The sequence below is a fragment of the Hirundo rustica genome, chromosome 1 (assembly GCF_015227805.2).
Source record: "Hirundo rustica isolate bHirRus1 chromosome 1, bHirRus1.pri.v3, whole genome shotgun sequence".
Lineage (NCBI taxonomy): Eukaryota > Metazoa > Chordata > Aves > Passeriformes > Hirundinidae > Hirundo > Hirundo rustica.
The window spans coordinates 55,881,631-55,894,652 of NC_053450.1; positions in this window are offsets into that span (position 1 = coordinate 55,881,631).

The window sequence follows — 13,022 nt, forward strand, 5'->3', positions numbered from 1 at the left end:
TGAATTATTGTAACCTACATCTACCCTGGTCAAACCCTTTTCCTCTCTCTGTGACTATCCATATTTTTCAGCAGTTGGCTTATTTTGGATGTTGTCCAATCTTTTCTGCCAGAAGACTTTTCACCATAGGGACACTTCCAAGGGTCTACATCTGGTAGATTTCTGATATCTGTCTTTTTCTTTTTTCTTGAGAAGCGGTTCTTCAGAATACTTCAAACTTTCTGAAAAATAGAGCGCAATCTTGGGGCAGGCAGAGAAAGAAATAATGGGAGGATTTTCATCGGTTTGGTCCTCTACAAGAGTTGGGATTCTAGGGAAAGGGATAGGAAAAGGTCAACAACTACTCATTGTCAGGTCCACTAATTCTTCATGCAAGTATAATGGAGCTGAGTATGTGGAAAATAAAGTCTGGCAGTTTAACACTACAGAGGTAAGTAAACAACAAAGTGAAAAAGGCAACGTGGTCTGTCTTCTAAGAGCTTTGTGTAAGCAAACTATTAACTTACTTCTCAACTCAACCCAACTACAGGGCAACTTTGAACTGACTCTTACTAATTTGTGGCTGTAGATTGTAGACTTCCTTTCCTTTATATATTTAATAAATTAATTCTGATGTATGAGGATGTCCAGTTTTGGCCCCCTCAATTCAAGAAAGACATCGAGGTGTTAGAATGGTTCGGAGAAGGACAATGAAACTTGTGAAGGGTCTAGAGAGTAAGTCTTATGAAGAGCAGCTGAGGGAGCTGAGTGTGTTTAGCCTGGTGAGGAGGTGCCACAGGGGTGACTCTACAACTGCCTGAAAGGAGGTTGTAGCAAGGTGGAAGGCAGCCTTTTCTCCCAGGCAGTTAGTGACAGGACATAAGAGAAAATGGCCTCAAGCTGCACCGGGGAGGTTCAGGCTGGACATCAGGAGAATTTTTTTCATATAAAAGATTATTAAACATTGCAGTGGAATGCCCAGGGAGATGATGAAGTCACCATCCCTGGAGGTGCTTATGAAATGATTGGATGTAGCACTTGGTGCTACAGTCTGGTTAACAAGGTGGTGATCAGTTAAAGTCTGGACTTGATGATCTCAGAGATCTTTTCCTATCTAAATGATTCTGTGATTCTGCAAAATAATGCAGCACCTAATCTGGATCCATTTTTCAGCTCTTAACCGAGTAAACTTCCCTGGAAACCCCTTGCAGCCTCTAATTTTTTATAACATTATAGAATGTAGGTGCAATTTTTTTACCATGTACATTTCACTTCTTACTACAAAATAATAACAACAAATTTATTCTATTCACAGAAATTATTGAATTGTACTTTCCTCTAGGCTGGTTACCAGAAGAAAAGGTAGATGTTCTCTCCTTATTTGTGTCAATAGTAATCCAGTTTATCTATCTATCTATCTATCTATCTATCTATCTATCTATCTATCTATTTATGCATTTATTTATTTATTTAATATTTATTGAAATGAGGGCTGGGTCAGGGAGCAGGAAGATATGGGGAAATAACTACAACACCACCAAAAAAAAAAAATCTTTTAGCGGAAACTAGGTTTTATACAATTGAGAATGACAGAAAAGTGATGAACAGATGATTTTTGAAATATACTCCTAGACTTAATTCATCTACTTCTTTTAGCTGCTGTTTTGCTGTTCCGTCTCAGCTAACAAGCAAAACCTCCTGTTGTTAAATAGCATTTGACTGCTCCTTCTATCAGTCTAATACAATGAGCTGCACACAGCTTTCTATCTGCAGCAAAACTCCCACTGACACCAATAGCCCAGAATCAGTAAATACAGTATCAAAGATAAATTCTGCATGTGCATTTCATTTCATTACACATTTTGTTATAGATATTAAAATGCTATATTTCTGCTTTATGTTTTTGCTGTCTTTTTCTAGTTCAAACTAATAAGGAATAAGGCACTAACACACAAAAAGTTTTGACACCAGGGAATAATTCTGGGACTTCCTGACATAAATTTGTTAGTTCTCTAATTCTGTATTTGGATAATTGCTTTGTGGATTGTTGTTCCTTATATCTGTCTGACAGAAATATTAAGGATGTTATTCTATTCCTATTTTCTCTTTATAACAAGTATTGCAGGGAATATGTAGGCATACAGGTAAATTACAGTATTTACAGGGTGCAGGATTTCATCTGCCATCCATTTACCTGATCTCAACAGCCATCTCTGTTTTATTGATTCATTTATGAAAAATAAATACAAACCTGTAATCTTCACTCTCTAGCACTTTCTAGGAATTTATCAGGATTACCATTGTCAGAATGTTTAGCATAAGAAACATATGTTGTTCATAAAATAATAAAGACGATGTATATTCTTATGAAAATATGTTGGAATTGGTTTTTCAAAACATCTCTAAGAAAAGATGAAAAAGCCTCATTGATAGGAAAGACTATGTAAAAAGTAGCCAGTGTTCCCTGCTCTTAGTAAGAAGTGAAATTAAATATGATTGTTGCTGAATTTGCCACACTGCTTCATTTTAGTAATGCATGCATTTAGGTATTTTAACTCCTAGGTCAAATAAAAGAGTTTGTTTGACTACTTCTTTGAGACAAATACTATTTCTGATTGTTACCTTGGATGCAGTAACAGAATTCCACAGACAAAGCTGAGGTATTTTAATTTGCAGAGGTTATGTATCTCACCTTTTCTTTGCTATTCAGACTTTTTAGAGGATTACTTCAGCCAAGTACTTCAATTTCTACATTTCTGATATATAGATCAGATCTATATATATGTGTATCTACTAAAGGTAAATTTTAAGAGCCCTGATTTAAAATTATATTAAAAGCATTTAGGGTTTTTTTCCCCCCAAAACACATTTATGGGGTTTTGGGGGTTTCTGTTTATTTGCTTGTTCATTTGGTTTTGTTTTGTTGGGGTTTTAAATCTAGATTAATCAACATAGAATTTCCTAGCTTAGATTAGTCATTATTGGTTCATCTTAATATTTCTTCTTTAAATGTTATGATCTCCTGTGAAAGCTGTTCCCCATTTTTAAAATACTTTTTCTTTTGGGGGACTTTGAGTAGGAGAAAAAAACCTAGATTTTTTTTTTTTTTTTAATTCTGAAAATTTCAGATATTAGAATATTTGAATTTTTATAAAATATTAATATTATCTTTCTTGTGCATGTTATGCATGTCTCTGAACCTTGTTTTTGACATGCAATTGACTGATTCCACTATAATGTGTGACAGAGGGTGGACAGGAGAAAAAGATTGGATGGAGGCTGGAGAAGGGTGAGGGAGAGAGAGTGTGAAAGGATTCCCTTGTTCTCAGTCAAAATATCAATTGAATTTCATTTCTTTAGATAGGTTCAGAAATTAGTGAAAATCAAGAGCTAAGTAAGGATATTCAAGAATACGAATGGAAGCAGCTGTGGACCATATTAAAGCTTTGCCCAGAAGAAGCTATAAAGAGGATTAAAGCTTTGCCCAGAAATTTAGGTAGTATTGAACTGGAAAATAATTGCCCTTTGGCTGAAACTGTATCAGAAATCTGCCAATCCAATGCAAGAAAGAATAGGTTGATGATAAAATAAGGGTAAGGAATATTTTTCCCAGTTGGGACACCTTTACTGGACAAGACTGCAATATGGTACTTTCAACAATAGTTAAGGCCCTACTGGAAGAATTAAAAGAACATGTAAAAGTTATTCCCCTCACTGAACAGATGCATCATAGGCCTGAGGATAAGAAAGTCCTTATGCTGCTTCCAACCTACTTCCCAGACCCGAGGACTTGATTCAAGGCAGGATGAGAGGATAATTCTTCCTCTAAGTTCTTTCATTCTCTAGTATCTCTGCAGGGACTTCCAATAAAAGAGTCAAATTATTGTAGTGTTTTCTGTGAAGTGGAAGCTTGTCTTGTGCCTACCTACTAGAAGACACAGCAATCAATTCAGCTCACTAAGAGGAAAGAAGTGCAGAGCAGCTGTCCAACAGCAGCCAATTAACTCAGAGAACAGGACATGGCTCCCACAGCTTAATACTAGTTCTTGAGTGCTTTGTCTCCTTAGAAATATAGAGGAAGGTAACAAAATCAAGTAAAACAAAAGAAAAATAGCTCTGAAAGTTCTAAATAATGGGCTGTGATCTCCTATTCTCTTTACCAAAAATGTCACTACGATTGTAAACAGTACATACCTATATCTGTTCATGGCAATAACAATTTTGTGTAATCAATTGGCACCAAATGTAAGCAGTGGCTGCCAGCTGCTGGCAAGTAACATCTGCAGGGGATGGAAACACAACTGTCTTGGCATATTTGTTGCTTGCTAGTGGCTTGGGTCTACAATGTTACAGAGAAATTGTTGAGGCTCATTCAGTCTGCAAGCTATTATCCCTTGTTGCTCATCCATACAGAGACAAATGATGCTATTGGGCAGTCCTTTAGTGTATCATGAATGATATCAAGGCCCTTGGGGTGATAATGAAGGGCACGAGAATGCAGGCAGTGTTCTTGGTCTTGCTGCTGAAGGGGAAAAGCTTAGATAAAAGTGCACTGAAGGAAAACCCTGGTTGCATGGCTGGTGCTGAAGCAGGATTTTATATTTTAGGTGTATGGAATAATTTCTGAAAAGTAAGGACTTCTAGGGACACAAAGGCATTAGGAAGATGCAAAGTAGGTCAATACTTTTGATTGATTGATTGATTGATTGATTGATCTATTTAGCCCACAGGCCTGCTAACCTAGTGAGGAGGGCTTTAAATTAGAATCATTTGAGGATGGTGATGGTAACCCAAAAGACATGGAGACAAAAGAAGGTACTCCCTAGGGCTCAGCATAACACAGAAAGTTCTCCTGCTCCTGCTGGAGAAAGCTTTAAAGCTTTATGCTTAAGGGACTATCGCATATGACTGTATGCAAAGTCACAAACCTTGGGAAACAACAAGAATTCAGAAGTCTGTGCACTGTTGCAGAGTTATGATCTTACTGAGATTAAAAAGATATGATGGAACAGCACCATCCCCTGGACTCAAGTTGCACAGGGAGAGGCTTAGATTGGATTGTGGGAAAAAAAACATCTTCACAGAAAGAGTTATCAAACATTAAAACAGTCTACCCAGGGAGGCAGTTGAGTCATCATTCCTAGAGTTGCATAACAGAAATGCAAATGTGGCGCTTTGGGACATGGTTTAGTGGTGGATGTGAGAGTGCTGGGTTAACAGTTGGACTTGATGATCTTGAAGGTCTTTCCCAAACAAAATATTTATATAATTCTATGAATGGAGATTTCTGTAGTTTGACTCAGGCTCTTTAGGAAAGATAGAGAATAGGACAGAAAGGTTACACTCTAGGCAAAGGATGGGTTTGAATGTGTGCAAACAAATGAACAGTCAGCTGAGATCTTATTGCTAAGGATCAGAAAGCAGATGAAAACAGCAGACATCATGGCACGTGTTATGGATTGAGAAGGAAGTAGACAAGCCTCATTACAACTGGAGCCTCATAATTACAGGCACTGGAACTGGTGTGGGATTTTAACTACATTGCTAATGTTTGAAAGGGCAACATGGTAATGTGATTCAGATTTCTGGAGTATGTTGATGAAATTGGCAATCAATGAGCCAGCTGTTCCCTGCTGGTTACTTACTGAATTAGAACAGACAGACCTGTGAAGGCTGAATTCAGCATTGGCAGAAGATGCTTCAAGACTGTGAAGTTTAAAACCCTGAAAAAAATTATAAAGACCAATAGCAGAATTATAGCCCTGGAACTGAGGAGAACAGATATTGGCCTGTTAAAAATCTGCTTCACAGAATCCTGTAGAAGGCTGCCCTGAAAGGCAAAGAAGCCCAGCAGAACTTCTTGATAGTCAAACTGACCTTCTGACGCACAAGAACAGTCTGTTTCAGCTTGCAGAGTGTTACAGTCATGGCAGAAGGCCAGCACTGATGAACAAAGAGTTCCTGACTGAACTCAAATGCAGAAGATAGAAGGAGGAATGAGCTACCAAGGAGTAAAACAGAGACAGTTTCTGAGCATATAGAATTGGAGTAGTGAAATACAAATCTCAGAGTTTTAGCTCACGTAGAATGTGAAGGATGGTGAGGGTTTCTATAATATGCTGTAAGCAAAAGGAAAGATAAGGAAAATGTAGTCCCATTACTCATTGGAGTCATACACTCAGTGACAAAATATAAGACAATCCTGATACATTCAGTGTGGAGTTTTTCTCTTATTTTTACTGGTAAGTTTGGGCCTAGGGTCCTTAGGACTAGAGATAGAATCTGTGAGAGAAAAGCATTTAATCACAGTGGAAAGAAAACGCTAGAAATTATTTGGAGAAATTTTACAAAAATAAGTGCATAGAATCTGATGGGATATACCTGAGGGTGTAGATGAAGCTGATCACAATCCATGAACAACTGTGGACAATGAGCATGATTTAACAAGGACAATGTGTGTCTGAACAACCTAATAGTTTTGATACAGCTGGTTGGTGTCAAAAAACAACTAGAGGAAAAACAGTGCATGTGGATAACTGAAGCCAGTTACCAGCAGTTGTCTTCCTTGGCTGGTACCAGAGTCAACACTGCTAGTGTCTTTATTCAATTTAAATTTAAATTTTGAAATATATTTATAAATTTGAAGAACAAATTTGTTTTGTGAGGACACAAAACAAATACATTGTATTTGTGTACATTAAATATATATAGCAGATCGCAAAAATGTAAGTATTATTAGAATACTCTGCTGCTCACACAATGCCACTTTTTCTTTAAGCTCCATAATCTGTGGCAACTGAACAGGCTTTGTCAGAAAAAAAAAATCTTTCGTCTTACATTAGCCCTGTTAGCTGGATTTTATTTAGCCATTACAGTATCAGTTAGAGGCATTCCTTATTTCAGTTCCTAAAAATGTAAATTGAAGGAACTTAAATTTAGTGCAAACTGGTTTATAATTTGGTATTTTAAACCACTCCAATTTACAAAAAAGTCCCCAAATGGAAAATTTAACAACATCAGAACCAAGATTTTTTCCACTATCTGAGGAGACTGAGGAGTCAGGATTCCATCTCTCTCCTCACCTTTGCTAAGGCTCTGTTATTATGCTGCCTATACTCTCTAATTAGATCTGTTCTCATCCTTGGATGGGGTGCTCAGCAACATGATTTGATCAAATCCATCTTTGCCCATGGCAAAGGGGTTGCAATTAGATGACCTTTAAGGCCCCTTCCAACCCAAGCCATTCTATGATTCCATGATTCTATGATTTCTATTAGCTATTGATAATAATTAATTATTCTGAAATGTAGCTTTTCTATATAAATATTTATATACACCTATTTTTTATTAAAAACTTATTTTAGCTGTGACAGAATACGGTGGAAGAAACACATGAATAATGTTTTTTGAAGAACAGTCTATGAAAGTATGATATTCAAGTACAGAACAAAATGCTTTATAGAGTAAAAGATCAGGAATAAGTATATTAACTAAAATTCTGATAATTTTTGAATACATTGAGTCACTAATACCTACTGATGTGAAGCAGTGCAGAAGTTTATAAGAGAAGAGAAACTCATCAGTCAGTTTTATGAGCCTCACTTGTAGCTTCATTCAGAAGTTGTTAATTACTTCTCATTTTAAAATATCATTCTTTTTGAAATCAAAGCTCCACAATGTTTTATCCAATCCTTTATTTATATAATGTAAAATCAGGGACAACTGTCAAACTGCCTTTAGAGTAACTAAAATGGTAGTTATCTTTATGCCTATTTATCTATCTTCAGATGATGTATTACTCTTCTGATCTTTTAAATCTTTCTGTGTCTCTCATTAACAAGCCCTCAGGTATTACATCTAGGAGAGAACATCAGGTAATTTAATCTGCCTCTTGCATAGAATACACTATATTATGTAACCAGTTTATTTTGTCATTGACTCTTCTAAAATGTGCTTGGATAAAACACTTCTTTCTGAAAGGAACCAAACTGACTTGAAAGCACCAAAAATCCTCTAGTTTCTCTCATAATTTGCTATAATGACCAGTCCCTCACCCTGCCAAAAGGAAATGTTTTCTACCTCACAATGAGATTGAGCATCATAAGAATGTTATCTATTCCTCTTCATGCATTTGATCTTCTGTCTTGGTTTAGGGAAAATTTGGGAGAAAATCCCTGAATATGTTCCTCCTGAGGGACAAACCTAAATGGCACCTCCTTTTTAATTGGTCTGGGAAAGAACTTCTTTGGAGAAAAGTGGAAAAAACTATTTATTTAATGAAGTGCTTACAAGCATAAAGAATGAATAATATGAAACAATAAAACCTGTTGTTATTCTGAAGTGAGATGGCAAATTCAGAAAGTCCTTGCTGTGGGTTGTAGCTCAAGTCCCTCAGTCTCTCATCAGTTCCCCTGGCACTGACAAAATGCTGAAGTCCAGGCCCCAGTGGGCCCCAGGTGTTGAGCTCCTGGTGTTCCTCTGGGTATTTCAGTCCGGAGAAGATTTAAACAGTCCTAAGAAAAAGAGAAAAAAGCAGTTCAGGAAACCTCTCTGCCTCAGCTAGCTAAACTAACCAAAAGGAAAAAAAAAAAAAAAAAGAAAAATTCTGTCTCGCTGCTGTCTGTCTCGCTGCCTCAGCCAAATACACAGAGTACCGGAGCAGGAATGCAGAGGAGTGAATGCTCTTTTTTCGAAACAAACTCCGCCCTTCTTCTTGCTCCCCCTTTGCTCTTAAAACCAGTCTTAAAGGCAGAGAACTCAATATATAGCACAAACAGAACAGACGACTGGGGATACAAGCATCATAAAGTTACTGTAGCACATCTTCTCTTACTCTCCCTGAGAAAAACTTAATTAATATTGCAAAAACGTGAAGGTCAAACTTCCTTTTATAAATGGTATTTAAAAGTCAGTGTAATTGGCAGTATCTTGCAGAGTGCCAGGTGGACCTCCTTTTGCTTTATCTAGAGAAGAAAATTTCATCCCACATACTTCTACCACTGATGTAAGGGGTTTTCTGTATTAGTTTTAGCTCTGCAACCTATTCTACATCCTCCAGACTGTAAAATATCATGTAAATAACAGATTTTTTCTGGTTTACTTGCTGAACTTTCAGTACACTACATGTTACTCTCTGTAAGAGAAAAATCTGATTGGAAGATGAAAACTCAGATTGCAATGACGATATTAAAATAACTATGGTTTAAGGGTGTTGTCCCTATGTAATGCAGTTTCATCATGTAAGGAAGCCTTCACTTCTTTTTTAATGGACATGTGCCCATGGTAAAACTGTGTCACTTCAGATCTATTAAGCAGCCAGGGACAGAGTCCTGACAGGCATTTTCTTCTGCACCTGCAGAGAAGTCAGTCAGCAGAATGGCCAAGGTAAGATTAATTACTTTAAATTAGCTGGATTTTACATTCCTTTATAGGCAGTTCTCTTCCCACTCAATATGTGTTTGTTTTTAATTTTTTTTTTTTTTTGAAAGGCAAGAACCCACATGTTTTTATTGAGTTCATCCATTAGGAAATGACATCTTAGGGCTTAAATTTGAACCTGTAACATTGTAACCTGTAACATTGACAAAAGTCAAGTGCAAATTGACTTCTATATGCTTTTATTCTCTTCATCTGCAATAGTAATCACCTCATACTTTCCAAAAAGTCAATTTTGTGTATCGTTCCTAGCAACATCATTCTCTTGAGTCATGGGCTCCCAAATAAATGTCACCTCTTCTCAAAACACCTGCCACTGAGAACATGTTCAAGCTGTTATGTTGCTTCTAGACTGCAAAGATGTTTATTGTAGCTGACCCTGGTTTATCTTCCTCTTTAGGAATTACAGCTTTTCTTCTTCACATAAATTTTCACTGATATTCTTAAAAAAAAAATCAAAATTGTTTTAGATGCTTGCAACTAGGTTAGGACCACTAGATTTATCAAAGAATTTAATTGATCAAATTAAATAGATACAGAAAAATTACCTTCTCCTTTTTGCCAGGGTAAGATGATAATATACTGGCCACTGTGAAAACCTTTTTTTTTGGGGGAAGAGGGAAGGTAGACTTTAAGTAAAATACTGTAATGTTTCACACAAATTTAATGATTCAAACAAAGTAGAAGTAAATACAACAGCGTAAACTCTCTGGATTATTTTGCATCAAATTGTATGTTTGGCTCCAGAGACAGACATTAAAAAATTGTTTTATTGTCTTGTTTACTTTGAAAAGAAAATCACTATAAAAGAAACATAACAAAATAAAACATGATCAAAGACACAGATAAAAAGTGAAAATGCACACATGGGGATTCCTATACCCACCTACAGGTATTCCATCCTGTGAAAGATTGGGCTTTCACAAGTGTGTTAACAACTGAAAATTCTTCACTCAACTTCAGGAAAAAATGCATCATTAGAAAAGTTTGTTAAGTTCTCTCCTTTACTAGTAAATGTTAGCAGTAAAACAGTAAGTAAATTGCCAGCTATCTGACAGCTCATTCCCAATCAGCACAGTGATAGGCATGTGAGGATACAAAACCATAAACACGACTCTTTGATCTATTTCCTTCTCCTCTCCTTCATTCCCTCTGTTCCTACTTCCTGCCTTCCTTCATAATGTCTGCTCCATTTAAATGAAAGGTTTCTGACTTTTAAGGAATAGTAATACACTTAATTACTTCAGTAAATCAGAATCTTTGCAAACCCATCTATTTCCATCACAAATGCTAACATCCCTAACGTCAGCTTTTGATAGATGTTGAAAAAGAGTGCAGGATAGTAGGTGTGCCCTTGGCAGGAGTTGAGATAGCAGAATCAGTAGTAAAACCATTTTTGGGTTACAGGTATTTTGAATAATTGCTGTCTTACTCCTTTTCCAAAAATCCCAACAAACAAAAACTGCTCCTAATACTGTATGTGGACAGAGTGCCCAATGGATAGAAACCTAGCCAAAACATTTGATTTATTACTAGTAAAGTTTTAGGCTGTTTGTTTGGGTTTTTTTCTGTATCCACTTTCCATCTAGATTGCATGAGAAAATTATGAAAACACAGAGAATTTCACTAAAGCCCACAAAAAAATTAGGTTCTGGAAGAGGATTTTACTTTGTCTTATCTAGTTACACTTAGCACCTGCTCAATACTTTCAAGGTTCTAGGAACACTCCTCTTCTTCTGAAAGTAGCTAATTTATTAGCTCATTGGCTTCTGTTCCAGATGCTAATGCTAGATGGCTTCTAATCAGTTCTGTTCTATGATCGACATCTTCATCATTACAGTAGTTGGAAATGAGGTTTGGGAGGTGAATAAGTATTGTGCTTACATGACTAATTTGTATATAGTTCTGCCTAATATATTACATGTAGCTAATTTGTATAAATCTTTCCCTTTTAAACAGTACATTTGGATATTTTAAGGCAAAATACATAAATATTAAACTCTGCCTGTGAGGCTTCTGCACTTTCAATAACTTACTTCCAAAAACTGTTATAATGACCACAAAAAGCTAATTTTTTTGTCTGAGGAAATTTAACAATAGTATTTTGTACATCTTCTGCCTGACATATGCAGTTGTATGTGTGTATAGAGATACACAGCAAAGCACAAGAATAATATTTTGGAGAACGAGTTACTGAAATTTGCTGCTGTACTGTGCATTCTGTGTTTAGCATTATCTGATTTAGGTTAGTGAGAAAGTTGAAGAAGTGAAATCCACTGAATTCCAATGAAATACATTGCTTTGCCTCAGACCTGGCATGGTTCAGCTCCACACAATTATACATGGGGTTCTATTGATAATCTTCTTCCTGTCTTTGGACTTTGGATTAATGCTTTTAAATAAATAAAAACAAAACAAAAAGTGACTTATTTGAAAATTATGTCAGAGAAGACACTCTGAAAAGAACCCATCCTTTCTCTGTCTACTCATTCACAAAAAAAAATTGTCCTGAATTTTCTTTGTTTTAAACGTCTTCTTTTTAAAGCATAACTAGAACATTAAAAAAAAAAAAAAAAAAAAAAAAAAAAAAAAAAAAAGTCATTAAATCCTACAAAAAGTGGGTAACTTTCCTGAAAAAATCAGAAGGTTCTAAACAGAGTTATATCAGCTAGCCAAAGTCACCTCAAAATACTTAGCTATTTTTGTTTTGAAAATATTTGCTGAGTTTTCTTCTTCATCCAGGTATTGCACAGTGATGTACCAAAATAGTACAGTACGTGCAGATAGAAAGAGTTTTTGCTAAGTGCTACCTTTCTCAGTATTTTTAGCAGCCTTAAATAAGATCCTCCAAGTAGTGTCTGTGTAACCAAAATCAAAAAGAACACACAATAAATTTAAAGGTGTTAACTCAGGCAAATAGATTTACAAAGAACTGGAATCAGTGGGTTGGCTCGTTTTATATGAGATGTCTGAATTATGTGGACAATCTAATAATGTGCCTGAGTAGCTAAAGGCTGATACAGGCCTGCAGGAGCCGGTAATGTGGCTGTAACATCTTATAACATTAAGGACATCATGGAGATAAATGAGACTAATGTAGTCTGAAAATGAAAACTTCCCTTGGTTTAAAAAATAAGTTAACTATAAAAAATAAATATTGTGCATTTACCATTTATATCTAGAATCTTGAGTGCAATTTATACATATTGCTGTATATAAGTTACTGAGATAAATATTACAGTAAAATATTCATGGTTTCTTTACAGAGCAGAAAAATATAATTAGCAGAGGTGGAAAGCACCATTTTCTCTTGTTATCCAACCATAGCTATTACTTTAAGCAAAATCATAAAAGTGACATTATATGGCAGAAGTAATGAAGTGGGGGTGGAAAATCAGCTGAGTTGACATGTAAAATGAGACACTTCAGGACTGTCTGTGCTTGTAAATGAAATGCAGTCAAAATATTGTTCTGTGTGGAATCTCATGAAGAAACTGAAAAACTTATTTTATCCAATTTGGGGCTGTAACATTGAACAATTATTATTATATATCGCCATTTCCCCCCCCCTTTTTTTTTCCCCTATGAGTAGAGAGGTATAATTCTCT